The sequence below is a fragment of the Pezoporus occidentalis genome, unplaced genomic scaffold (assembly GCF_034315485.1).
Source record: "Pezoporus occidentalis ecotype Australia unplaced genomic scaffold, CSIRO_AGI_Poc_V1 ctg93, whole genome shotgun sequence".
Taxonomy (NCBI): Eukaryota; Metazoa; Chordata; class Aves; order Psittaciformes; family Psittacidae; genus Pezoporus; species Pezoporus occidentalis.
Genome location: NW_026916294.1, coordinates 6,014,515 through 6,042,071, shown reverse-complemented (window position 1 = coordinate 6,042,071; position 27,557 = coordinate 6,014,515). Strand labels below are relative to the sequence as shown.

Below are 27,557 nucleotides of genomic sequence, written 5' to 3'. Positions count from 1 at the left end.
TCCTGTATGTTAAAAATTCGCTATGATTTTTCTTAAGGGATGTGTGTAGGATCCTGTTGCCAGAAAGGCTGTATTTTTCAGTAACAGAAATGTTGTGTGTGCGTTATGGTGGTTGGGGGAGCTGCTTGAGCCTGGTGAAGTTTTCTTTTGTAAGATTTCTGGGATATATTTTGTCTTCCCCCAAATTCTTCATTACTGCAGAAGTGACTGAATGTATTACCAAAAAGTAATTTTAATACCTCTAGTTTGTGAAATTGAAATGCGGTTTAAGAAAGGGGCAAAGAGGGGTAGGTCAGAATAGCAAGATTTGAGAACTTGGTACCCACAAATCCTGCTTGTGTTGAATTTGTAATATAGTTAAAAAAAAATGAACAAAAAATAAAATGGAACAAAAGAAACCCAACACCTTTTTTATTAATACAGGTAAGTGATGCCTTTCCTCTCAAGGCATGCCGCTTCCTCTTCCCCATCAGGTATTTTTCATGTATGTGGAGGCAAAATTCTTCTCTGTTTCTCCAAACCTAGCTGGCAGAGTCTCTCCTTCTAGATAAAATTTCTGTTAGTGAGAGTCTCTGAAAAGGCTTGATCTTGGGGGTTTAAATTAAATAAGAAGTTACATTTTTAGTGATTTTTTTATTGTAAAAATATTCATGTATGTGTGCATGTTTAACTTTTTTTTTTTTTTCCAGAGGAGTAACTTAGTGAATCTGTGTTTATTCTTTCAGTATTTCTGGTAAGGGTAATGCAGTGGGTGGAGTGAGGCAAAGGATCAGTTTTTACTCCAGAAGGTTCCTGAGTTGGGCTTATTCAGCCTGGAGAAGGATCAGGGGAGACCTTAGGGCAGCTTCCAGTGCCTGAACAGACTGCCAAGAAATGTGAAGAGGGACTTTTGACAAGGGCATATAGGGACAGGACAAGGGGGAATGTCTTTAAACTGGCAGAGGAGACATTAAATTAGATGTTAGGAAGAAATTCTTCCCTGTGAGGGTGCTGAGGCACTGGCACAGGTTGCCCAGAGAAGCTGTGGCTGCCCCATCCCTGGCAGTGTTCAAGGCCAGGTTGGACAGGGCTTGGAGTAACGTGGTCTAGTGGAAGGTGTCCCTGCCTGTGGCAGGGGTTTGGAACTAAATGAGCTTTTAAGGTCCCTTCCTACACAAACCAGTCTGGGATTCTGTGGCTTGCTAACCTCACAGAAATCCTTATTTTTGTATTGGTTAGGAGTTAACTTTGGAAAGAGCTGTTCTGGCATTCAGTGATGTAAAAAGATCCTCATCAGTGCACCCAGCTTTAATCCTTCCTTTCTGCCTTAAGGTCTTGCATTGGGGTTGCAGTAAGTGTGGGGAAATGTCTCTTATCCTACCATTTCTTACAGTGATTCTAGTGATGTACTGGTAAAGGATCCCCTTTGTCTTAACAATTTCAATATTTACCTTGCATAACTTTTGTGTCTTGTAGGCTGTCAGTGGTTCCTCTCGGTGTCCTCCTTGCCCACCTGAGGATTCATGGAGTGGCATTGTTCTGACACCAGTGGTGGGAAGTGAAAGTGTAAAGAAATGATGTGACTTGCCCAAAGTCACCAGGGCATGGGTTCACCCCTGGTTTAAGCAGTGTAATTGCAGATGACCACCAGAAGGGATTTTTCTCACTGGTGCTTTGCTTTTTCCTTCCTGTGTTGGAAGTATCATGCTCTTAAATTGGTTTAATTTTATCATGGAACCACATCTGTTGCAAAGCACAGAACTGAACATGATGCTCTTGGGTTCCTGTGGTTGGTAGGCTAGTTTTAAGCTATGCAGTCTCTTTTCTGGACTTATTTTAATACTCAGCTAGTCCCAAGATAAAAACCGCTTGGTTGAATAGGGAGTTGTTCTCTCTTACCATTTGTCCTGTGCTCCCAGCTGATCCCTGTTCAAGGTGAGGATCACTGAACAGCTCAAGACACAGTTGCGGTGGTGTTTTAATCTTTTAGGGCAGCATATTAAGGAAAATGGGAATTGCAGTTGGCTGACTTAATTATGCTGGGCTGAAAACTGGAGCTGCTCTTGAATTGCCATGTGAGCTGTGCAGCCATCTGTCATTGGGGCAACAACTTGTGTTGTAAGGGGCAGCTGGCAGGGTTGAGGCTGGCTTCAGCTGGCAGACTTAGGGGTTTTTAATTTGCCACTGTGTGTCAGTCAGAGCCCTTATTTGTGGGTAAGGAAGAGAGTGAGGGTTGTCTTAATTGTTTGTGCAATTAACTTAAAAAATCCCAAGAGGAGCAGTGGGCATTTCTGTGAGAATAAATTACATTTCTCTAACTTGCGTTCTGTCTCCTTACGGACTATTTCTTGCTGTTTTCGGATACAGCCCTAATGTTACAACTGTGAAGCCATAGGTGTGCTTGTGGGTGCACTGAACTATACATGTGGCACAAGAAAATCACATATTCTTACTAAAATGCAGTGTTATATTGTGAAAGCACAAATACTGAAGGAAGTAGATTGAGAGACAACCTACAGAAAGGATCATGTGGAAGATTCAAATGTTGAGATTTTGCACTAGTCCTTTAGAAACTTTATCTTACAGGCTGCTAAGTAAGGACATAGGAACTCTTAATGCTTCAAGTGATGTTATGGACACTGCTGTGAGCAGAGAGGGGAGAAAAAACACTAATAACATCATTTCATCCAGGGAAGGCTGTGTGGGTTTATGAAAGGTAATTGTTGAGAAAAACTAGATGGAGAAAACCCTGCAGTTGGCAGTCAAACAATATATGGCTTTTAGTTTGAAATACTTTGATTTTCTTGTTTTATTGGGAGAGGGGGTACTGTTTCCTCTCTTGGCTGGCTTTCTTGGTTTGGTTTTATTCAATACCAAGCAGGAATTGATAGGTTACTAGTTTGGGGAAGTACAGGGCATCCCAGGATGGCATTTTACATTGGCTCTTGCATAAGTCTGATTGCTGGTACTTGTTCATGCCATACAGCCAGCTAATATGCAGCAGGTAGAGGGTAGGAAGCAGCACTACTTTAATAATGGATTCTTAGTCCTCAGTCTGGTCTGGTGCAGGTGTTAGCCTGCTTTAACTTAAACCAGTTGCTGTCTGCTCTAAAAGGACCTTTATAAAGATGGTGATAGCTTGGTGTATGTGTGTCCTGTCCACTTCTCCCCATGTTTCTACTGCATCCAGTAGCCTAGAGATCATTAAAGGGCATAGGTGTGACTTTGTACTGTTGAAAGACACTGGTTTGGGCTCGAGGTCCGTGTAAGTATTGGTTATGCCTTTCCAGTGTTTAAAAATAATTGGTAGGGCCCCCGGCTGTTAAGGTTGGTGTCTTATGAACATGCAGTAGGACATGTCTGAAGCATCTCCTCATTTTACTATATGTAGCACAGGAATTTTTCTATAGACCTGTCCTACATAAACCATGTAATTTGCCAGGTGAAAGCAAATTTTTGATGGGAGACTTTCATTCTTTGTTTTCAGATGTGATGGAAGCATTTGTCCTTAATTGCTTCAGTTTTCCAGGAAATTATATTTAGTTCTCTGTACTCTTAATTCTGAAAACTAGAGTTGATTTAAAAAAAAAAATACAGTGATGTGGAATAAAATGTTATAATTGTGAGGACCAGAAAGGACATTGGCAAACTCTTGTACTTATTTATAATGGCAAAATAAAGTTCAGTGGCACTTTCAAAATTACTTCCAGTGTAATGTTTTCCAATAAAGGATTTGTCTGATGCTGTCAGTATTTTGAGTGTTCAAGTCCACAATTTAACTGCTTTGGTTTTGATCTTTACTATGGCACCACACTTCGTAATAGATGCATTAGAGACAGTTTTATGGTGGCAGCCATGGTGTCCTGTCTCAGGCAGTCCCATTGCAGGGCTGTGGAGTCCTGGTATTATTTTTTTGTTAACTTGTGTTTTGATGCACATTGGTCTCCTGTCTCTGTGGTGATGAGTGGGGAGGATGGGACAGTGGTACTTTTTCCTTCCCTTTATCTCAAGTGTCTTTACAGTGAGCAACACTAGTTCACAGTAAGGTTTTGTTCGATAGAAGTTGCTCTTTACTCAAGATGTCTGCAGCTCTGTGTTTCTCCAGGGGCACCAAACCAGATCTTTTTTGGTATTTATCATTGGCAACTTGGTTGCTCTCTCTGTTGGTTCTAGTTTTCCCTTTTTCTTCCATTCCCAACGGTGTTATATATGAAGGTTTGCAGATCTTCAGCCATAGTTCATGACTTTTTATTAAGAGAGCTTCTCTCCTTTCCCATTTGTTCTCTAAACACCACAAAATATATTTTTTAAGGCTTTTTTTCTTTAGCCTAAAAATCTAAGCTGAAGTAGCCAAACTGGATTTTGTTTTTTGTAATGACTTCTTTTGTTGTGCTTTTTAAGTTTGAAGGCACTAGCTCTCAAGTGTGGAACATGATTAACAGATTTCTCAATCTGTTACGTTATCTTGCAGCTCTTCACTTTGTCTGCAGGAATGCTGACATTTTGTGACTAATAGGTAGCACCATGTATAGTGTAAATGGTTCTCACCCTTGGAATATAGGAGAGTTTGTTGTAATAAAGAATGGTTTTAGTCTTTTACCTAACTGCTGCTTTTAAAGTCTTGTTAGCATAATGCTGGTTTGTGTATGCTTAATTATATGTATTCAACACTTTACTGCCTGGCAGTAAATCTGGGCTGAGCTCTAAATATGACTTTTACTCTCCCAGTCTAGGTTGTTATAAATGTTTAATGTTTAATTTTTTTTTTCAGTCAGGTAACTGTGTTTAACTAATGCAGTTGATCAGAAAGTAGCTTGTGTTATTGCTGTCTGCTTTGCTTAGTAGCAGATGGGAGCCCTGATATATCTGAATTGCTTCTCTGTATGTTTAATTGAAAGTAATAGGTATATATTGCTTAAAGGAGCTGTCAGCCTCTTGCATGTATGTGAGGCCTAGAGTAGCTTGTGGAGTGTTTCTCTACGTGGTGCCTATGTACGTGCTGCTTTGTTGTTGAGTAGTATGGGCTGCTACATTGCCCACATGTGAATCGAGGTGTTAGAATGACATATACCTGTTACCTAGCGCTGGTAGAACTCTGTCTCTAGGTGTGGGAAGGGTTGGTATTGGGAAGAATGTACGAATAACAGTTCCTTCAGCTGAAACTACAGAAGTTACTAGAAAAATGGGAGTTTATAAGTTTGAGTAATTCCTTTCCTTCCACCCCCACTCAGGAGAATCAGAGTCTGTATTGAACACAGAAAAGTGATAACATTTTTTCTTCCTTCTAGAACTTTATTTTTACTTGTAATAAGTGTGGAGGCCCAATATATTTTTTTTCTATTATTGTTATAACCTGAACTCTGAACAGTTACTGTTGGGTTTTCTTTGTTGTTGTGGTTGGTTGGTTTGAGGTTGTTTGTGTGTTTTGGTGGTTGCGTTTGGATTTTTTTCTTCCCATTTCTAACTTACTATGTCTGGTATTAATCTTGCACAAGAATTTAGGCATCACTTCCTCCATGTCACCGCATGTATATTGATGATGGATTCGCTTGGCTCTGTTGGGTTGCTTACTTGCTTGGTTCCTCCTGTTTCATATTCCTCTCTGCTATTGTATTTGGTTTTGTTGTTTTTATTGTTATAGCGGTCTTGCTTTTCATGTACCTTATGTGCATACTCAGATAGCAAAAGGAGGAAACTCAAAATCAAATGCTCTGTGCAAGTGGGGCAGATGCAGAAAAGACTCGGGGCATCTATTCCCAGCTGTGTCTACAGAGATTAGTGACTGTCAGGAGGGAGAGGTTTATAAATTTTGCAATTAAGAATGGAGGAGAATCAAGTGCAAGTAAGTGTCCTCACTCAAGACAGGGGTCTTCTCCTGCAGCCTTTTTCAGTCCTTAAGTGAACAACCAGAGGTAGGAATCTCAACCTCACCTGGAGAAGTCTGGTTTGTGGTCAAAAAGCGGAAGTAACTCGGGGATTGGGTGTATCCTAGTGAGGGATAGAAATGCAAACACAATTTGATGAAGAGGAAAAAGTAGAGATGATCTTAGTAGGGGCTTGTATTGTTGTTATTGATGGGTGGGTAAAAGCTACATGGATCAATCTTCCTCAAGAAGGAACTGAAAGGGGAGTCTTTCAAAAGGGTGGATGGTGTTCTGAAGTGTATTTCTTTGCCTAAATGATTAGGAAGGCAAGTCATGTTTGAATAGGTACCATACACCGGAGAATTGTGCTGTGAAGGCAGCATCCTCTCATTTGTGCTTTATGCCTTAAACTTTGTGAAATATTTGGGAACCAGCCATAGCTTGGGAACCAGTCATAACTTCAGAATGGTGAGACATGTTGCATGCTGAAAGTTAATATTTTAAAGAATTATTATTAAAATCTGTATTCTGTGTAAAATAGTAACAATTACATGTGAATAGTTTGCTTCAAGTAATATACTGTCACTTTAGTATAAAATGTTTACTCAACCTATAAAACAGGAGCAGGGTTTTTTTTAGTTAGTCATAATTTGAGAGGAAATATTTCAAGAATTAATCTGAGAGTTGTTTAGAATGCATCTTCAGCCAATTTTTATGGCTGTGTTGAGCATGAGTATAGCAAACATGGCTCACACTCCCATGTGCTGAACCAAAGTACAGGGGAAACATGCAGAACTCAGTGCACTTGTAGAATGTCCTTGATACATGTTAGAATGCTTAGAATATTCCAGTTCTGTTAGTGGAAACCCGAACAATGATCTAAGGATGCTGTTCTGGATGGAATATAATTAAGGGTTGACATGTAATTCAACCATTGTTCAGTGGAGGAAAGCATCTACTTCTTTAGTAGGCTGTGTTCATGACCCATGTGGCATGTGTTGAGTGCACACAATATATTTTACTTGATAAATCGTGAGCATTCAAAACATGTTTTTAAACATAAAAAATAGAACATAACAGACTAAATGAACGTAGTTGTGTCATGGGGCTTTTTATGCTTTTAAATGTACGTACTGTACGTTCTGCATGCATAAGATTACTGGGATCTGTTCTGCTGAAGTTGCACTCCAGACTCTTGCTGTCCTGTGATGGGCATTGGTCTGCTGAGAAAGCGGATGCGGCTTATGGAGTTGGCTGTGTAAAAGGTAATACCATGGGTCTGTAGATGCTCTGCATGCAAGGTTTTCCTCTAGGAAGGCTTAAGAGAAGCTTTCTTCAAGGTGAAAATGGCAGATGGTCAATAAAACCCTCTTGCCTCTAGAAGTGATGGTTAGTACAGGGTTAGGGCTGAATTGTTGGCTCTGACTAGTGTTCCTTCAAGCATTGCAGATCTCTGGAATCAAATTATGCAGGAAAGGTAAAAGCACAGGAGCAGAATGAGTGCGCTCTGACTCTTCTTGGTATTTAAGATTCTTTCTCTTCTGTTATCTAGTATCTGCATCCTACATGCATAGCTCTTGCTTTGTAACAGAGGCCTTGAACGTTCCTCCACCAGAGACAGAATCTTCTAGAAGTCCTTTGAGAATGTGAGATAAAAAGTGGAATTTTTTTTATTAATTTTTTTTTTTCCCCTACAAATGTTTCTGGAAATTACTTTTTTTTTTTTTTTATACTTTGAAAACATGAGAGGTGGCTGTTAACAGAAATAAGTCTTTGGTGATACCCTGGCTTTGTTTACTTGTTGTTTTCTGGTTATGACTGTACACTTTCAACTGCCATAGTATTTTCCCAGATGTCCTGTGTTCAGCAGTAAGTGTCATTTTCTCAGTCTCAGTAGCTGGTGCAGTGCTGTGTTTCTGACTTTTTGCCTGGGAACAGTGCTGATAACACCAATGTTTTCAGTTGCTGCTCAGTAATGTTTACTCTGACCAAGGACTTTCTGAGTCTCATGCTCTGCCAGGGAGGAGGGGAAGCTGTGAGGAAGCAGACAGGACACCTGACCCAAACTAACCAAAGAGGTATTCCATACCACAGCACATCATGCCCAGTATATAAACTGGGGGCAGTTACCCGGAAGGACTAGATCACTGCTTGGATAGGGCTGGGTATCGGTCAGTGGGTGAAAAGCAGTTGTATTCTCTTCCCTTGTTATTTCCCTTATTATTATCATTGCTGGTAGCAGCAGTGGTTTGTGTTACACCTTAGTTACTGGACTGCTCTTATCTCAACCCGTGGGAGTTACATTTTTTCGATCCTCTTCCCCATCCCTCCAGGAGCAGGGAGAGGAAGAAGGGGTGGGGAGCGATTGAGCGACTGCGTGGTTCTGATTTACTGACTAGGCTTAAACCGTGGCACCAGAATGTCACTGTAGATAGTGCAGTATGCCTGTCTGCTACTAGTGTCTCTATCAATTGGAGATAAAGATTCATTCCATCATAGTTCAGGCTCTGGCCTGTTTCTCATCATCGTGCCTGTATCAGAAATCCAGACAGCACTGATGTGAAGTAAGTCACTGGCTGTTAAGTATTCCACTTCAAAGATAGCAGTCTGATTTGATGTCAGGCTTCACAGTTTTTTCAATCATGGTTTGACTGATGCACCAAAATTTCTTTGTGTTCCCTACTTGTTAGTCATCAATGGTGGCATATGCTCTGACATCGGGGGGGGGGGGGGGGAAGAAATACTGTCAGCCAGCTACTGTATGGTGCCAGGGTTCTTCAAGGTGTAATCTGTATTTCAAAGTAGCCTGCCTTCCAGCCATGCTGGCTGGAAAGCTTAGGCTTCACAGGGTTGGAATAATGGCCACTTGTCCAGCCCCTGCCTGGGAGCATCGGGAAGCCATGGGCTGTGTGTTTTCTTCACAAGTTGAATTGTTTTCCAGAGACCTTTGGGGGGTGGTGTGTTTCTGAAATGTATGCTTGTGTGGCATCAAGATGCTTTTGTTATCTTTGAGGTGGAGGGAAAAGGTGGCCATTCTATCAGAATGTCAATTGCACAGTAGTGAGTGTTACTGTATAGTTTGCAAGTTCAGTAAAGAAAAACATGGGATAAGTGTGATTAATGAAATTAAGGACTTTTGCTACTGAATTGATTTCCTAAGCGTTAGCACAAGCTAAAGCAATTCAGATCAAACATTAGAAGGCGTAGTTCACTAAATACTCCCTTACTGTCATCAGCAGTTTTCAGTGCTATATAAATTCAAAGGAGTTCATAGGAAATACTTAAATTCTATCCCTCCTGTATAGTGGTGATGTCTGAAAGAAGCAGCAATTGAAAGAATATAAGCAGCAATGTCTTTTAAACCCTCCCCACCTCCTTTTGGAAGACATTACTCACTTGTGTGCTTGTGAGTCAGGTAGAGTATGTTGAGATGGGAGCAGCCAGTTTTGGCTTGGCTCCATCAGTTTCAAGCATGTCTTTGAGACCAGAGTTCTTAAACTGTGTGGCCGTCATCCCAAATGATCAACTAGGGGAAGCGATGGCCTCAAGCAAGCCAGCGGGGACGGAGAGGTGTGAAAGTTGTTCACATAACCCCAAAATACTGCACATCCAATATGCAGGTGTAAGCCTGAGTGAAAACTAACTCAGCATGATTATTTTTTGTGTTTTCCTGTTCTAGTCTTGCTTGCAACCATGTCCATGAGCTCTTCAGGGTAAGTTTGGGTTCCCCCCCTGCTTTAAGTGTTTGAAGTAACTAACTTGGCTGTGTCTCCAGTGCTGCTGCAAATCAACAGCAGTGAAACAACTGAGTAGTTTACAAGTGTGTTGGTTTGGAAAGTTCAGAACAGGTGAAACGGATAGGCTGATTTGCTGAAGGAAACTGAACCCAAGCTGCTGCTGATGATCACAGAAAACAGGGCCAGGAAAACAAATTCAGTTTTCTGGTGTTACACAACAGTCTCAGTGCAGCAGGTAGATTCATTAGTTAGAGATTTGTTAATTTGAGATCATGCTTTGTAAGGGGGTGTGACTGTGTGTGGCTGCACTTTGAGCAAATTGACTGTAATTCAGAGTGAAGGTGTAGGAGGGTGAATATATTATTACTGTTTTTCTCTAGCTGGTGTGTTCTAGAAGGTGAGTTTTTCTGTGTCTTCTTGCACACTTCAGTTCACAGTTGCAAAGATCCCTGAAACCATGAATTGGCACAGTAGAACCTCTTTTTTTTTCTTCAGAAACTATGAGCCTAAAACAATAACATGGGAAAAGAATGAATTCTGTCTTTGTACCAGGAGGGTATTTGCAGAATTGTACAAGATTGTGTACAGTAGTAGTGTAAGTATTTCCTTGATGAAAGATGGGGACAGAGATATTATTTTGAAGTCCACCCTTAAGTACATAGAACTTCTAAGTCAAGTACATCATCCGTCCTGGCACAAACAGAATTGACTGAAAGAGCACAAGATTGTGGTGGGAATAGAGCATAGGGACTGCAGTGGGAGAGCTTGGTGTGCACAGACCAGGGGTATGTGCCTGATGAGACTGTAAGCCCCTCCTCAGGTCACTGTGTCTGAGGAGGCTTTACTTCTGAACAGGGATGGGGGTTATTACAGCTCTGTGCCCACCCTAGCACTTGATTGTGAAATCTTAATTATTTTAAAGAAGATCTGTTGGATGTCTTGGACTTTGTCTTGCTTTTTCTCACCCTCTAGTACTAAGGGATAAATCTCTTCCTATACGTCTGTAACAAAAGCTTTTATTTTTGTTATGACCAAGTTTGAGCAGTATAAATTTGATCACAGGGCTAGGCAGCAGTTTCTTTATTTCTGTGTGCCTGTCTTTATGCATCACTTTGAGATTGCCCTCTTCTCTGGTGTTGATTTTGTTTTTTTTTTTCCCTGTAGATAAAATTCAAGAAATAGAAAGTGATGTTTTGATGAGTTACTCATCAGCATTCAATTTTGTAAAAAGGTTGCTACTACTCTGAAGTAGCTTTTTGTTATAAATAACTCATCAGTTGCTAGTCCTGTAGCTGTTATTAAATAAACTGTGTTTGTAAAGGCTTGGTGATGTTTCACTTGCCTGGTCAAGTGTGTAGAAGTACCTTATGTTTTACAGCCTAACTCCTGGTCAGAATGTTTGGTGTATTTTTCCCCTCAAAGCTCTGGACCAGGAAGATGATGAAACTGGGTCTAACACTTGGGAAGGAATGAGGTAATGCATATGAGTTTCTGTAACTGCAGAACACTTTAACAAGTTAAATTTTAGTACTTTTAATAAAATCTTTAAATTGCTGTGCTGAGGATGTTTTGGTTTAACCCAAAATAGTCTTCTTATTCCTTCATAGTAGGTTTCTTGCTGATGAAATATATTTTGATACAGATTCTTTGATTGTTTAACATAGCTTGCCAGTGTAGAAGATACCCATGTTTATGTAGCAGTGTAAGCTGTATGGTGACTATGGCTGGTCTTTCAAAACATTGTGATATTAGGATAGGATTTTTCGATGTGTGGAGTACTCAGGAGAGTGAGAATGGGCTGAGGTTTTCAAGACTCTAAGGTACTACAAATTTCTGTTTTATAACAAAGCATTCCTTTTGTCAAAGCAGTTGAACTGGAGCTACAGTGTACTAGCAAGACATGTAATAGGAAACCTGGATGCTAAATACTTAGTCTTGATAGGTGCAGCGGAAGTAGGAGAGCTGTTACCTGCCTGATGAGAATGCTGGAGTCAAGCAATGAAGGAATTGCTCTCTGATGGCACCTTCTCCCTTTGCTGACAGTGTGGGAAGTCTGGGCTCCTAACTTGGGTCACCTTCCAAAATGGATGGAACAGCCATTTGAGCTGATCTTTTGCTTATTGTCCTGTTTTAGCTCTAATAAGCCATAACTAGCAAAGCCATGGCTGCCTTGAAAACGCTTGGATGCTCTACAAACTCTCCAGACAACCTCTGTGAGTTCTCAGCCATCCTTGGAGCAAAAAACCAAGTCTCCTTACGTTCACATGGATTTATTATTTTTTTTTTTTCCTGATGTTCTTCCAGTATTTAAATGTTTTCTCAAGTTATTTGTGTGGAGCTGTAAGCTAAGGGAAATTTTGCAGTGCTTTGGGCCAAGAAAAAGTCTTTATTTTATATGATACTTGAGCAGTTTGTCCTCCAGAAGAGATGATTATCTATAAGATTAGCTGTCATACAGAGCTTATCTGCAGGTTCGTTAGCCATCTTGCTTGTAATGTCATGTTCCTTCTTAATGTTAATACTCTACATCCTTAAAAGGTTGCAGGAATAAAACCAAATGACCTAAACCCCACAATGAATTAATGCTATAAGCGGCAGCCCTCTTCAACTGAGGTATTGCGACTGACCTAGTCTGTTGACGTACTAAGTAAAATTAGTTTGGCCAAATGAGTGTTTTTTCTTTCCTGGTGGATCAGTGTGTGTGGAAGTGTTCCAGGGCTGTACACCCATGACTCTTTATTTATACATATATCAGAATTGTCTGCAGGAGAACACTGTGCGCCTTGACAGCTATGAATGTGCAAACAGCTGCAGTTTTATTCTGTATGTGTGTGTTTAACTTTTCATCAATGCTAAGAAGTATACTAAAAGGGACAGGATAGACCTGTGTAGGCTTGTTGGGAATAGGGGGATAGAGAGGGAGTCAACACTAGTTATGGGATGGAGAGGAACCTCTGCATGAGGCAGCTGCACTGGGAAGTCTTTTAGTATTCTCTAATCAGTCTTTTTCCACCTTATTTTCCCAGAGAAGCTGTGACTGCCCCATCCCTGGCAGCATTCAAGGCCAGGTTGGACGGGGCTTGGAGCAACCTGGTCTAGTGGAAGGTGTCCCTCCCCATGGCAGGGGGTTGGCAGGAAATGAGCTTTTAAGGTCCCTTACAACCCAAACCAGTCTGGGATTCTATCAAACATAGGCAAGATAATCTGAAAAGGACTTTAATGACTCAGGCTTTTTCTGTACGTATTTTGTCTACAGACTCTTCAATGTCTTGTTCTTTAAATACCCTGCTTTGTGTGTATGCCTGAGAGAAAATACCTGGGGCAGATGGGTATTCATTGAACTATCTGTACATGAAAAGACTAGTTGCTTATGAAGGTGGTCAGTTTTCTAGATAATCTTTGTTTTTTTGGCCTGGTGATAAAAACCACTATTTCTTCCTCATAAAGCCTCTTTAGATCCTTGTGGCCTTCTGGTCCTTTTCCATGGCCATTTCAGTCTGTATCTTAATGACTTACAACACGGAATTACTGTGTATAGTGCAGGGCTTCTAGAGTCTGGAAGGGGCTGAGTTATTGGTCCCTTTCTCTTACCACACCATTTCCCCATGCCTTTTGTTGCATATGTTCAAGCAGTTTTCACAGTTAATGCACATTATTTTAAAATAGAAATTTACCATCCTGAAGCATGACAAATTATAGGGAATTTGTAGGAGTGTGGTGGCTCAGGATTTCAAAAAGGATATGGAATAAATGACAAAGAACTGTTCTATCTGGTCTTAAAATGGATGAATATCCACAACTATGGAAACTAAACAAAATGGGAGTTTAGGTGCATGAGAAGGAGGACCTGCCTAAGAAAAGGGAAAGTTAAGGATTCTGCTGTAAGTGCAGAGAAAGACTGAACATAAAAGGCAGTTGAAAGAGGAAAAAATAACCCTGTTGAAAACTTTCAGCACTTTCCTCTGGACGTTTTACAGTATGAAAAATTAGTAGTTCCTCTCCATTTTGTGACTTAAGCCTGCTCTCAGGTAACCAAGCTTACACTGCCTACTTTATTGTCTCAGTGTTCTTCAGTAGAAACTTGAAATGCAAATAGCAAGCAGCTCCTTTATTCGGGGTGGGGAAAAGAATGTAAAATACTTATTTTCTTTTATCTTTTTCTTTTAAGATGGTGTTTCCAGATTGTTTAGTAAAACAGACCTTTAGCCAGGTTTGCACTATGAGAAAAATAGTTGAGAGATGCTGAGAAAAAGCTAGATTTGATTAATTTATTTTAAATGAAATTGTGAGTGGTTGAAAACATCAAGATACAGGGCATCATCTGCAGAGTTTTAAACTTGAAAGCATTGGCTGCAAACATTGCTCAGTTTGGAAGCTCTTAAATGAAGCTGCCATCACATTTTACTTGATAATCTCAGTGAAAAAATGTAGCTGCAATTAACATAATTAGTTGCCAGAAGATATAATTGACAGCCAAATGCACTGATATTTGCCCTCCACCTCCACACACACCTTAGCAGTTGCAGCTGCTGTTTTAGTCTGAGTTTTGTTAAAAACAGTTCCTGTGTCAAAATCAGTTGTTATGTCTTAAAAATGTATTTTTTATGAAGTTCAAATGCCCTTAAATGTTTATGTAAACTTGTGTAAGAGCTCCTCAGTGAAATGACGATGTTAATAGACTATACTAATGGAAATTTAATAGCTACTTGAAAAAAGCTTTTAGAAGTTCATTGATGCAGCATCTTACGTGTGATACTGCTTTTATAGGTAAAAATACATGATCAGGCTGCATCTGATAGCATGTTTTCATTGCAGTTGAAAATGGGAAACTTAAAACTAGGTGAGTGCTGGTTTATGAAGTGCAGTGGAATGGTCTGGGTAACTAATGTGTAGAGAACTTGCAGTGTTTAGGTTTTAAATAAGTATGCATCTTCAAAAAAACATAGTTTTACAAAAGTTCTGTTTAGAAGGAGAGAAAGAAAGAAACAACAAATGTAAAAACCTGGATTAATATAGCAAAACAGTCATTTGGTTTTCTAATAAAAACAGGAATGTAATTTTTCTCCTCGCCCTCCAGATGTCCAAGAGTAGTAACTGCTGAATTGGAGTACTTAGGAGATCCTTACTCTATAGGGCATGGAAGAGCAAAGTATCCTCCCTGTGCTGCAATTGCCTTGAACATACAATACAAAACATTGTTTCCATCCTTCTTAATGCTTGTTTTGTAACACGTTGGTGATCTTAGTCTTACAATACCTGGAGGGGGCCTACAAAAAATCTGGAGAGCAGTGTAGGGGAGAGGGACCTGGGGGTCCTAGTGGACGACAGGATGACCATGAGCCAACACTGTGCCCTTGTGGCTAAGAAGGCCAATGGCATCCTGGGATGTATTAGAAGGGCGGTGGTTAGTAGGTCTCCTTCCCCTCTACTCTGCCCTGGTGAGACCCCATCTGGAATATTGTGTCCAGTTCTGGGCCCCTCAGTTCAAGAAGGACAGGGAGCTGCTGGAGAGAGTCCAGCGCAGGGCAACCAAGATGATTAAGGGAGTGGAGCATCTCCCTTATGAGGAAAGACTGAGGGAGCTGGGTCTTTATAGTTTAGAGAAGAGGAGACTGAGGGGTGACCTTATAAGTGTCTATAAATATATAAAGGGGGAGTGTCACGAGGATGGAGCCAGGCTCTACTCAGTGGCAAACAATGATAGGACAAGGGGTAATGGGTGCAAACTGGAACACAAGAGGTTCCACTTAAACTTGAGAAGGAACTTCTTCTCAGTGAGGGTGACGGAACACTGGAACAGGCTGCCCAGGGAGGTTGTGGAGTCTCCTTCCCTGGAGACATTCAAAGCCCGCCTGGACACATTCCTGTGTAACGTTATCTAGGTGTTCCTGCTCTGGCAGGGGGATTGGACTAGATGATCTTTTGAGGTCCCTTCCAATCTCCAGCATACTGTGATACTGTGTGATACTGTGACAGGACAAGGGGGAATGGCTTTAAACTGAGAGAGGAGAGACTGACATTAGACATTAGGGAGAAATTACTCTCTGTGAGGGTGCTGAGGCACTGGCACAGGGTGCCCAGAGAAGCTGTGGCTGCCCCATCCCTGACAGTGTTCAAGGCCAGGCTGGAAGGGGCTTGGAGCAACCTGGTCTAGTGGAAGGTGTCCCTGCCCGTGGCAGGGGGTTGGAACTGGATGAGCTTTAAGGTCCTTTCCAACCCAGACCATTCTGTGATTAAAATCAGACAGTTGTGTTCTTCCAGTTTGTATTTATATAATGTATTAATATTTTAAAACTTGGTAGAAACTCACTTTAGTCTTATTTTCCAGAGAAGAAGGTTTGGATATGGGTAGTTGCCCTCCATATAGGGCTTACTTTACTTTTGTTCTCAAAGCAGCTTGGGTTTAGGTAGTCTGTTGGCCCTTAGTACTATGGTATTTGGTGTTGATATCAGCTTTTTATTTTTACTGTAGCTCTTAACCAGTTTAGAGTTCAGTCAGAAGTTACCTGCTACACTAGCGCTTGAGTCTGATGGCAAGTTTCGTAACCCATCTTAATAACATACGTGCTGGCAAAGTAATGAGTAACAAAGCATTTTTTCCCCCACACCCTGACAATGCTTGCTTATAGTTCCACACACTATTTTCTCACAGTCATTTCCCTGAAGCTAAACAGAGCCATGCTTTCCTGCTCTTGTCAGGCACTTTGGAGTTGGTAATTCAAGTAATAGAATATTAGAAACAGTCATTTAGAAAGCTTTTCAGAGTAAGTAATGATAAGTGTGTCTTGGTGCATGCAAACCTTGCCACAGTTAGTCTTGTTAATTCCGCCTTATTACAAAGTACGTTAGATCCAGCATACTTTGGACTGATCAAGGACAATAAATGCGTGCTTTCTTTTTTGATGTGCACATATTTTGGCATAATTATCATTGAACAGCCTTGCTAAAAGGTAGTGTAAATATGTACTGCAATAGGGAGGTTGTCTTTTTGGTGAATAGAAGAAGAGGATCTAATGAGCTAGGTTTTTTTCTCTTCAATCTGTAGTGTGTTGGAGTTTTCAGTTTACTGTTGCTAGTCACATTGTTGGTATGGTGGCAGTTGACATGGTGTCGTTTCATGGTTGGGGGTGGGTATTGTTTGGTTTTGGGTGTTTTCTTTGTTGTGTTTTTGTTTTGTTAGCTGTAATATTTGAAAAAGTATTTACATTTGTAGTACTTGGGCAGGAGGAGAAAGTGGCATATGTATTTAATGTCATTGTAATAGTAAGATAGGAGAAATAGCTGAAAGAGGTAGCAGAATTCTTATTTTACCTTTTGCAATTCAGTTATCTTTTCCTAGTGACATTCTCTTGGATGTCCAAAGTTTTGAGTATTAGCTCCAGGTGTGTTTTCCTCCCAGCTGTCTGTCAAAGCCAAGCTTTTTGCTTCTGGATTGTTTGGTCTGCTGCTTCCTAGACTAATGACTGGTGTAAAGTGCCACTGCAGCTGAATGTAACTTGAAAACTTTGCTTGGACAGTATGTATTTCATAGAATCCCAGACTGATTTGGGTTGGAAGGGACCTTAAAGCTCATCCAGTTCCAACCCCCTGCCACAGGCAGGGACACCTTCCACTAGACCAAGTTGCTCCAAGCCCCATCCAACCTGGCCTTGAACACTGCCAGGGATGGGGCAGCCACAGCTTCTCTGGGCACCCTGTGCCAGGGCCTCAGCACCCTCACAGGGAAGAACTTCCTAACATCTCATCTCAGTCTCCCCTCTTGTCAGTTTGAAGCCATTCCCCCTTGTCCTGTCCCTACAGGCCTTTGTCAAAAGCCCCTCTCCAAATTCCTTGTAGGTCCATTTAAGCACTGGAAGCTGCTTTAAGCTTTCCCTGGAGCCTTCTCTTCTCCAGGCTGAACAAGCCCAGCTCTCTCAGCCTGTCTCCATAGCAGAGGTGCTTCAGCCCTTGAAGCATCTCTGTGGCCTCCTCTGGACTTGCTCCAACAGCTCCACATCCCTCTTGGGTTGCGGCCCCAGAGCTGGATGCAAGACTGCAGGGTGCGAGGGGGAGGGATGTGTCTCACCAGAACAGAGAGTAGGGGGAGAATTCCCTCCCTTGATTTGTCCATCTGTTCTAGTTTTCTCCAAACAAACTATGCTTTGTAGTCTGTTGGCTTGTATTGTTTCTAAAGGCTATGACAAAGTGTTATCTAGGATCTATGAAAAAAATGAAGAATCAAACAAAGATTTGCTTGGTGATCCTCTGTTTTCCAAGTTACATTAAATCATACAAAGTTCTTAAGTTGATGGTTCCTGGTTCTTGATTGCTATTATTTTTCTTTCTCTGTAACATAGTAGTAGGATACAGAAAGAGGTGAATGACAGCCAAACCCAGGAAGCTCTAAAGTACTATTAAAGTACTTTTTCTTCCTCTTGCTTCTTTCTTGGAGGAAATAATACTGACTGTACCCCCTCAACCCCCACAACAGAAAGAACTCTCTGGCCTTTTATCTTGTTGCCTTTTTTTTCCACCTTAGGTTTTTGTCACTGGAAGGTAGATCTGTGACTGTCTTTCCTTGTTAAGATTGTCATTTCTAACTCTTAATTCTGGTGAACCTCACAAAATTCCTAGTTTAGTATATCAAAACTGCTCCTTGACATAACTAGGTTCCAGTTGGTCCAATGTGTTGATAGATGTCAGTCGTTTCTGATGTAGAGTCCGTAGAAGGCAGATGGCTTTGCATGGCAAGTATCTCCAAATCTGCTACTACTCTTAGTAGCGAGAGAGGCATTACACTTTTTTCTTTTCTGCCTGTGTTACAACAGTGCTCTGCAGATGTTGCTTATGGCAGAAAAATCTGTGGGAAGCTTTCATTTCCTGAAAAATTGGTGAAATGATTGTGCCCTGAAATTGTTTTATGGGAGTTAGGCTTGAATAGCTGCAATAGGGTTTAGTCATAATGAGACTTGTAGCTATGTGGGTTGTTTCATTACACACACTTTGCTGTCCTTTCAAAGGGAGCCATGTTTCTCTTAGCTTCCCATGCATCACAGAAAATCTCTGCAAATGGTTACAGACCATAGAAAATTTGAAATGTGAATTGTAGATGCATTGAAATAAATCTCTGCATTCTCACTGAATTTACTCATTTCTGTACTGTGGGTTCCCCCTACCCCCCCCCCTTTCTTTTTTTTCCTTTTTTTCAGTTACTAGAAACTCTACCAGAGAGAAAATAAGTGTCATGCTCATTCTTTAGTTCCAGCAGTGCTAAAGGCAGTTACTCATGTAGGATGAGATTAGACTGAAATAACTGCCACTGGAAGTTAATAAAACCAGGAATTTAGAAACTTCTAATTCATTCTTTTTGGAGTTCACTAGTATCAAGAATATCCAGACTTACTCTAATTAAAGAATGTAAGCTTTCTGCTTCATAGCTTGGCTACTCTCTGCTTATTAGAAATAATCTATACTCACAAATATCTCCTATTTATTTTACATATGCTAGCTATGACATTTTTCTCAGGAAAAAAATGTTATCTAGCCTGAGCCAGCCTGTCAGACAAGATGGAAATACCAGTTTGCCTTAATGGCTATTCCATAAAACTAATTTACTTAATTGTCCCAGCTGACCCCAGCCAGCATCTGCCCTATTGCCAGTACATAAGGTTTGGAGGCTGGTTTTCATCCTGTCAGTGTTCGGCCTTTTTACAAACAGCATAGTTGATCAGGAACATCTTTCTGGTCAATTGTGATACAGAATAAAATGGGAATATTTGAACCTTTTACAGTGAGTTTTTATTGTTGTCACTGGCTACATTCTTCTAATGAGGTGGAAATTCATAGACTCACAGTATGGTTTGGGTTGGAAGGCTCTTAAATACTCAATATTCCTGAACCTTTAAAATCTACTTGGTCAGCTTTTTAATTGTAGCATCAAGAAATCATGCAGCAAGGCTACAGCTTTGGGAGTATTGCTTTATTAATGAGGAATGCACCCAAAAAGGGATCCTTGTGCCTTCTCAGTGAAAGCTTGGCAGAGCAGGAGTCAAGCTGCCTATTAAGCAGGAAGGGAAATTCTCTTAATCAAATGCTTGCAAAGCAGCCACCTGGAAATTTGTTTATTGGTTTGCTTAATGGTATAGATGATGCCGTAATACTGTATCATCAGTTTGGGAAAACAGGATAATTTAGAAAAAAAGACAAAGGAATAAAACTATATTCTCATTCTAGTGCATTGGAACCAGTGTTTGAAACATGCTGGTGCTGATTCTTAGAGCTGCTTATTTGGAGGAAAAAGATATTTTTTCTTCCCTCTCTGAGTTAGTTAACAAGTAGCTCAGGCATGCAGTACTTGCACAGTTCTTCTGTATGTCTAATAAAAATGTGCATGTTAATGTATTTTTTATTTTTAGGAGTGCTGTCTTTAACATGGTGTTCAGTACCTCTTTTGGAAAAGAAGCTAGAATTTTTCATGAAATCCTAGTTATCACTTTCTGCTCCTGGCTTCTGAAAAGGAAAATGGGAGTCGTGTGTAACTAATGTTCACACATGGTTTTTGTGCTAGATAGTTTTAGACTATGAACTCCCTAGTGAAGGAGGTTGAGATGAGAGTTGCTGCTTGTGATGGTTGATAGTTTTTAAAGAAATATAGCTGGGAACAAGGTTTGGGCTTGCAGCCAGTTTATCTTTCACAGTTGTCTCCTTTCACTCCCTGTCTGCTTTGTGCCAGCTCTAAGAACTGAAGCTTTGCCTTGTGTATATGAGCTGTATAAGCATGATTTTGAGGGTGCTGGCTGACCTGACAGACCTTTGAGGCAGTGTATTCTCTCCAGATTTGGGTGACCTATGTGATGATGCTGTAATGGGATTCACAATGTGCTGAGGGGAAAAAAGATCAGATTCTTAGATAAAAGTTGATTTCCATTGGATCTAAAGAATACCACAAATAATCTGAACCTTAAGAAGCTCTCTATGTAGATAAAAGGAGTAATTAATGTGCTTCTTATAGAAAATAAATCTAAACATGTTGTAAAACTAACATGAGCTTTTGAGCAAATACAGATAGAGTTGAGCATCAGATCTATTCTTGTTCTTTTTAGGCCATCGTAACTGCATGACCTATTTCCAAAGAATAATAAGCTGTCTCATTTGGGTAAATTCTGCTTAAAAGCTGAAAATGCATATTCCAGAAAAGTGCTATTTGAGTCCTGGTGAGTGTGTGTGTGTTGTTTCTTTTGCTTTATACAAATACAGAGACTTTTAGCTTAAAGCATAATTATTTCTTTTTTCACTCAAATAAGAAACAACTTCAGTGCAGGAAAAATTCTAGGTATTCCACATCTTGTTTCTCAAGTAAACCATTACAAATTACAGTAAGTTTGCATAATGTTATAATCTTCAGTTTATTATCAGTGAGAAATGGTATGTATATTTAAAATACTCTAGTAGTCAGTAATAGTTATTGTGTCTAGTTCTTGCTTCCCAGAAGGCAGAATCTCTTTATTCCATATGGTGTTCAGTAAGTCTGATCCTCTGTAGTCTTTAAGCATGCATTTTTAATGTTAGGTCTGTCCCCTTTCCAAACTGAAAGCCTGCTTCTCTGAGTGGAGAGCTGTCTCTGAATGTTTCTTGCTGGGTCTCTTCTGGTTCCCAACAGCCTTGACTCCTGTCAGAGATTAATCCTTCTTGTTGACCTGTGCCATCAGAAGCTTGCAGAAACACCACCTCTTAGATTTTTATCTTTGTGAGTCAAGCTGCTTTGGATACTGCTTGGAAAATACTGCAAAATTTCTTTCCATGGTGATAATTAAAATGTATTATGATATTTATTAAAGTCTCTTTCATGCTAGTAGTAGACAAGTTTGCATCTACTTCTTGTTTTAATACCAATTTTTCATTAACATTAAACATGAAATGAAGACAATTGCTGTGTATGTGTGCCTTGTTTGTGGGGGGTGAGTCTTGGGGTTTTGGGGTTGTTTTGAAGACCACCTTGGGGAAATGGAACTTGACAGTGAAAGACCACCAAAGCACTCTTGCCTGTAGGACATGTTGGTTCTGGGCTCAGTGAACTTCGTATGTCATCTTCCTCAGTTTGAGTTGTTTGGGGATTGTTTTTGGGGTTTTTTGGGGGATGTGAGGGTGGTGTTCCTAGCTCTAGTGGCTTTCTCTCTATAGAGATAATCAGCTTTCAAGAGAAAATGGTCTCTGCTTTCAAAAGCAGCCTGCCATCTATAATTTAAACTAACCTTTTTAATGCTGCCCTGAATCAATGGGAAAGTTTCTACTAGTGGGAGAAACTTCTTGCTCTGAGACAAGGAGAAAAACGTACCATTTCTATGTTCAGTGTCTTTCAGGCTTTGTTACTGTATCTGCTTTTAAGCCTCAGCCACTTGTTAGGAGTGTTTGCGAGGACATAGAATGAGTGTCAGTCACACCATTGATGCATACATTTATTTAACAGCTCACTCCCAGAGATTTTGCTGCTTAAAGAAAAATGGTGGGTGGGTGTATTCTCCTTCGGGTTTGGGTTGACAATTTGTTACGGAGATGTCTATGTTCTTGCAGTTACTGTATGTGCAAATTCAGAACTCCTGCCTTGCATTCCTGTTCTGTAAATTATTTTGCCTTTGTTGCTATCTCTTTTGTGTGTACTTTTCTACTCAAATTTGTGTTGTCTGTTCTGCTCCTTTCCAATTTTAAGCTAATCCAGCAGTGAGGTAGTTGGAGCTGTCATCTCACAGGTTGGCAGTATGCCTTACCCATGGTTTGCCAAATGCATGGCAAGATTTCCTCTACCCAAAGCAACTGAGCTGGATCAGCTCACATTTTGGTTGCATTTATCAGATCTTCTTCTCATTATGAAGATGGACAGTGTTGGTACTTTTTTTTTGTCTTGATAGTTTATTATTTCATTCCCAAATTGCACCAGTTCTTCTTAAGACACTGTATCATGAACTCTTGTTACTGTTTAAATTCGTTTGATAGGCAAGATCTTTGTTCAGATAGGTTCAATATGGGTTCATTTTGTTTTTCAGAGGTTTTCTAGGACCTACTCCCAATTTGCTAAGGATTTCTCTATTTTAAAACTAGTTACATTTCTCACCATTTTCTTTCCCCAATCTGTAGGAATAATCCCAGTGCTGTGCCTGTTTGGGAATACCTGCCGCCCCCAACATTTTGCATCTCTGGACTTTCTATTTTTGTTGTGTTTCCCCTACCCCATTTTGGGAAGATACAGAAAAACAGCACAAAAAAGTGAAATTACTGTGTTACAACTGATTAAACTCTACAAATTATCCTTGAAACCCTCTTTTTTTTTTTTTTCTTCTTTCTTTTTTTTCTGGTAAGAGTGTATTGGGGTGGGGGTGTGTGTGTGTTAAATACTTTTTTTTTTTTTTCCCCCAAGCTTTTTATTAGCCTTATTTCTTCATGGCAGCCATCATTAATATGTAAGACTCCTTTTGGAAATACTATCTGAACATGTGTCACGTAGAAGTAAAACCACATGCACATGTGTTTTGTTGAGAAGATGGTGTGGACATGATCAAGCTTTTCACCTGTGCATGTGTGTATATATATATATATTGTAAATTATTTTGGCAGTCCGTTGTCACTCTTCCATAACTTACAGTCTCTTCACGGAACAGAATAAAGTTAATTTTATACTCTTTGTCCTACACACTTGAAAGTAGAGACTCACATAGCATTTGTGGAAATGCAAGACTCTCTTGCTTATAGCAGTTGACAGAGTGGCAGGTTAATCTCATTTTTCTTTTCCTCCTGGAAGTATTTGCGCTTACAAGTCTTTTGTGGGTGTTAAAACTTGTGCTGTTATGGGTCAGGTTTCATGAGCTGTTTTGAAGTATCAAGATACTTCTGAAATTATTTAGGTTTGACCTGTCAGTATCATTAAGGTTTTAATTTTCAAGAAACATGATTTTGCTTGAAATTATTTTATCTTACTAGGCAATATAATTGGTGTAAAATATTCAGGTAAACATTGATTTGAGAGCAGATTTAGCTTAATTTAATATCTTAAAACCTGCAAATGTGTTGACTTGGGTAAAGCTGTGACAGCATTTGGCAGTCATTTCAGCAGGTGTTTGTATGAGGATATTAACATGACGCACACTCCTCCAAATTTGTTTATTGACTTGAATACTTCTACCATCAATAAATGTGATTATAATGCCTCTTATTTGTGTTAGATGTAGTAGCTGATACAGTTGTGCTTTAAACCCGGGTTTTCCAAAACATGTTCGAGGCACTGAGGTTCTGTATTTTAAAGTTGATTTCTCTACTTCAAAGCAAACATGCGTCTGTTATGTGAGAGTGTTTTTTAGGGAAGGATTTTCAAAATTCAGCTGGTGGAGTTCTCAAGTCTGTTTTGAGTGTTGCCAGGTTGCTTGCTTAGGGAAAGGTAATGTGCAGTCTTCAGGAAATAGTACGTTCTGAGAAGTACTTATCTCAAAGCTGGTATTGTAGCTGTTGAGTCTGTTCAGACCTTACAGTGTGGAGCATCTGGAAGGCTAAAACCAAGCACCAAGACTGCTGCTGTAACAGATTACTTAAAACTCCTGGCTTTCCTGATAGTGTTTCATTTGACAGTAACTCCAAAGGCCACATATCAGTTGTTAATGGCCCTGAAATGTTCTAAATCTATGCAGGAGCTGGTCAGTCCCTCGAAGGTGTAGCTGCTGATGAGAAAGAAGTCATCTAACTTGCCTGAGTCTGCTTATCATTTCCTAGCCATGAAATTATGTGTGTGCAATTAGAAGGTTTAGGCAGGGCCAGGCTGGGTGGAAGCTTTTGGTTCCTAAGGCACTTTTCTCCCCATGAGCTGCTCTCATGTGAGCCGCTGTCATGATATGTTCCCTGGTGCCTCCAGGCCAGCTTTGCTCAGTGGTGATGGGCACCTTGGCACATGTGTGTGCCCTGGGCACCCTTCTGCTTCCTGCCTGCTGCATGGATTTGTACTTTCCCTCAGTGCCCTTCTCTCATCTTTTTTGCCATTCAATGGAGAAAAAGATGACTTTAATTCTTTGGATAACTGCTGTGAATCTGAGTGAATGTGTGCATATCCCTGAATGTCATCTGTGTTTGAAAAGTGATCTTCAAGTGGGACTCCTGCCACCCTCACAAATCCACTGCAAGAAAATGAATACATTTCTTTTCTGCTTAGCTAGTCCTTCAGTGTTTCAGCTAAACTGACCTTTACTTCCATTTTCCCCCACAGGCTTCTGCCTTGTCTTTCCAGCAGTAGTATGTTTTGTCCTTGGTTGCCTCCATGGGTTTACTTCTAAAGACCTGACTGGGGTTTGTCTCTGCCCTTTTCATCGCCTATCAAGGGATCAAAATTCTGTCCTTTGATTTATTTCTTTTCTTCCTCCTATTTTCTTTGCTTTTGCTGTGTTTCATGTGACAATTCTGAACTATTGTACTGACCATTCAGAACGGGGTGGGGAGCTGTCCTTTTGTGTCTTAATGCAAAACAGGAGAAAAAGCGTAAGGTAGGACACTGAAAATCCCTGAGTAGCATGCTTCTGGGGGTAGTAACAACAGAAATCACAATTGTTATATCGGATATTAAATAGACATGAGGGGTGAGAAGTGGATACGTGCTGCAGTGTTCGGGTGCTTTGCTGTCAGACAGCCTTGCTGCTGGTGGTGTCTGCCTGTATTCCTCATGGTGGGGCCCACCTTGAACCCTGCCCTGGTTTCAGCTGTAACAGTTATTTTTCCTCCCGGTAGCTGATGCACGGTTGTGTTTTTGACTTTAGTCTGAGAACAATGCTGATAACGCACCAGTGTTTTAGTTGCTGGTAAGTTATGCTTACTCTGATCAAGGACTCTTCAGTCTCATGCTCTGCCAGTGAGGAGGGGCAGAAGAAGCCAGGAGGGAGCAGAGACAGGACACCTGACCTGAACTAGCCAAAGGGGTATTCCATACTACAGCACGTCATGCCCAGTATATAAGCCAAGGGAGTCACCCAGAAGGGACCATTTGCTGCTTGGGTAGGTCTGGGCATCAGTCAGGAGGTGGTGAGCAGTTGTATTGTGCATTACTTGTGTTTTCTGGGCTTTCATTTCTTCTCTTGTTGTTTCCTATGATAATCGTTATTGTTGGTATTCTTTCTTTTATTCTTTAATTATTAAACTCTTCTCATCTCAACCTGTGGGGTTTACATTCTTTTGATTCTCCTCCCCATCCCTCCTGGGGGGATGAGTGAGTGGCTGCGTGGTGGTGATTTACCAGCTGGGTTTAAACTGTGACAGACCCACTGCTCCTTTTCTGCCCTGATGCATAAGGGAAAGCTGGGAACTCTTCTGTAGCACTTTCTCTCTTCTATCTGCTGGTATCTTGTTAAATTGTTCATGTACTTTTGACAGGCAGGTAAAATTAGGTAACTGAATTGTGAGTATACAATGGGTCTGCTCTGGGGTCAGTAACCTTCCACAGGTGTGCGATGCCAGTTCTGGACCAGGCACTTCTTAACAGGAAAATGCACTGCAGTTCCTTTATCACTGTCCTGTAAGTTTTTTCCATAACGCATAAATACTTTGCCTTCATAGGCAGAGAAATACTGAGATGCTAGTGGGGCACGTCATGTATGCAGCAGACAAGGAGAGGGCGAGTGAGCTAGCTTCTAGCTGAAGTTACAGAGGTTGCCTCTGTTATTTTAAGAGAGTGGTGGCTTTTTGGTAAAAGTTTAACAGTTCACTTCTGTCCTTAAATCCTGTGCTGTTGCTGCAGAAGGGGTAGAGGGGTGGTGGTTCTTCCCAGTTGTGTGGTCTTGTCCCCTCCTTGCACAGAGCAGGAGTAGCTGCTGAGCTGGCTGAAGGCTGATCATGGAGGTGCTTCTGGCAGGGCTGGTTTTCAGGGGGATTAAGGAGCTGATGACGCTCTCCTAGATTGCCCTGAGCTGACTGTGTGAAGTGGCACACGTGCCACGAGCTAACTTCATCCTTTCACCAGCTTCTGTCATCTATTTAGATGTCCTGGCAGTCTTTATGATGAGAAATTTGGACCAGAAAAGAGCAGGACGCTGGAATAGCTTTTTCTTCAGAATTTTGTTGGTTAGCTGTCACAGATGTAGCAGCTTGAGCTATGATGGCATGCATCCCATGTAAATGAAGTGGTTTATAATTTATGTCAAAGCTCACCCCCTCCCAACAAAACAACCCATAGGAAAATGATGATATTGGGATCATGGCAGGGACCTGTAGAAGTTTTAAAATTGCTTATATTTGTGGTTTTTAAACAGACTGGTTTAATATTTGAAGGATAGAGGGGTTTATGGGGGGGCGGTGTTATTGGTTTGGTGTGGTTTTTAGTGTTTACATCTGTCTCTCTTCACTGAAATATATTCAAGAAAACTGCTTACTGAATGGTATCGCTTTTCTGGCTATCACTTTTACATCATTGAAACAAATAAAAAACTGCTTATTCACCACACTTCCTGCACTTTTTGGTGGGGTGTAATTTTTGTTAACTTTTAAGGGTTTGGAGAAAATACACTCTTTTACAGCATAATTTAGGTAAACGGACTGTTTGTATTTAAAGCTGTCTCCATTTTACAGAAGCATTTGTATGCTGGCCTAGGCTATTCCTGAAATGTTTGGGGAAAATTCTGCCTTGAGTTTTGTACTAAATGCTGTGTTTACTAAAGCCTTTCTTGATAACACCTGGTTAATAATTGAAGCTCCAGCGTTCCTGGTTATGCTGGTAGTGTTAGGTCAGAAATTTGAGGTGATGAGGTTATGGAATTAGCACAGTGAGTGCAAGCACGTGCTTGCAGAGAAACTGAAAGCCTAGGTTTTGGGGGGGGGGGGTGTTTGGTGGTTTGAGGTTTTTTGAGCAGCTTTTGGTATAGCTGCTGTGTACATGAGAAGTTGTTTCATGTGTACTTTCTCATGTAATTTTATGTATGCTGTGTATATATTCTGATTTCCCCGCACTCCCCACCAGAAGTCCTCCGTGCTCCAGCACTAC

The 27,557-nt window shown here is 40.7% G+C and overlaps 1 protein-coding gene across 3 annotated transcripts in view; it reads left to right on the top strand.

Moving 5' to 3' along the window:
- FBXO11 (F-box protein 11) overlaps positions 1–27,557 on the top strand; it is a 76,856-nt gene that overhangs the window by 12,614 nt on the left and 36,685 nt on the right. The window lies entirely within an intron of this gene.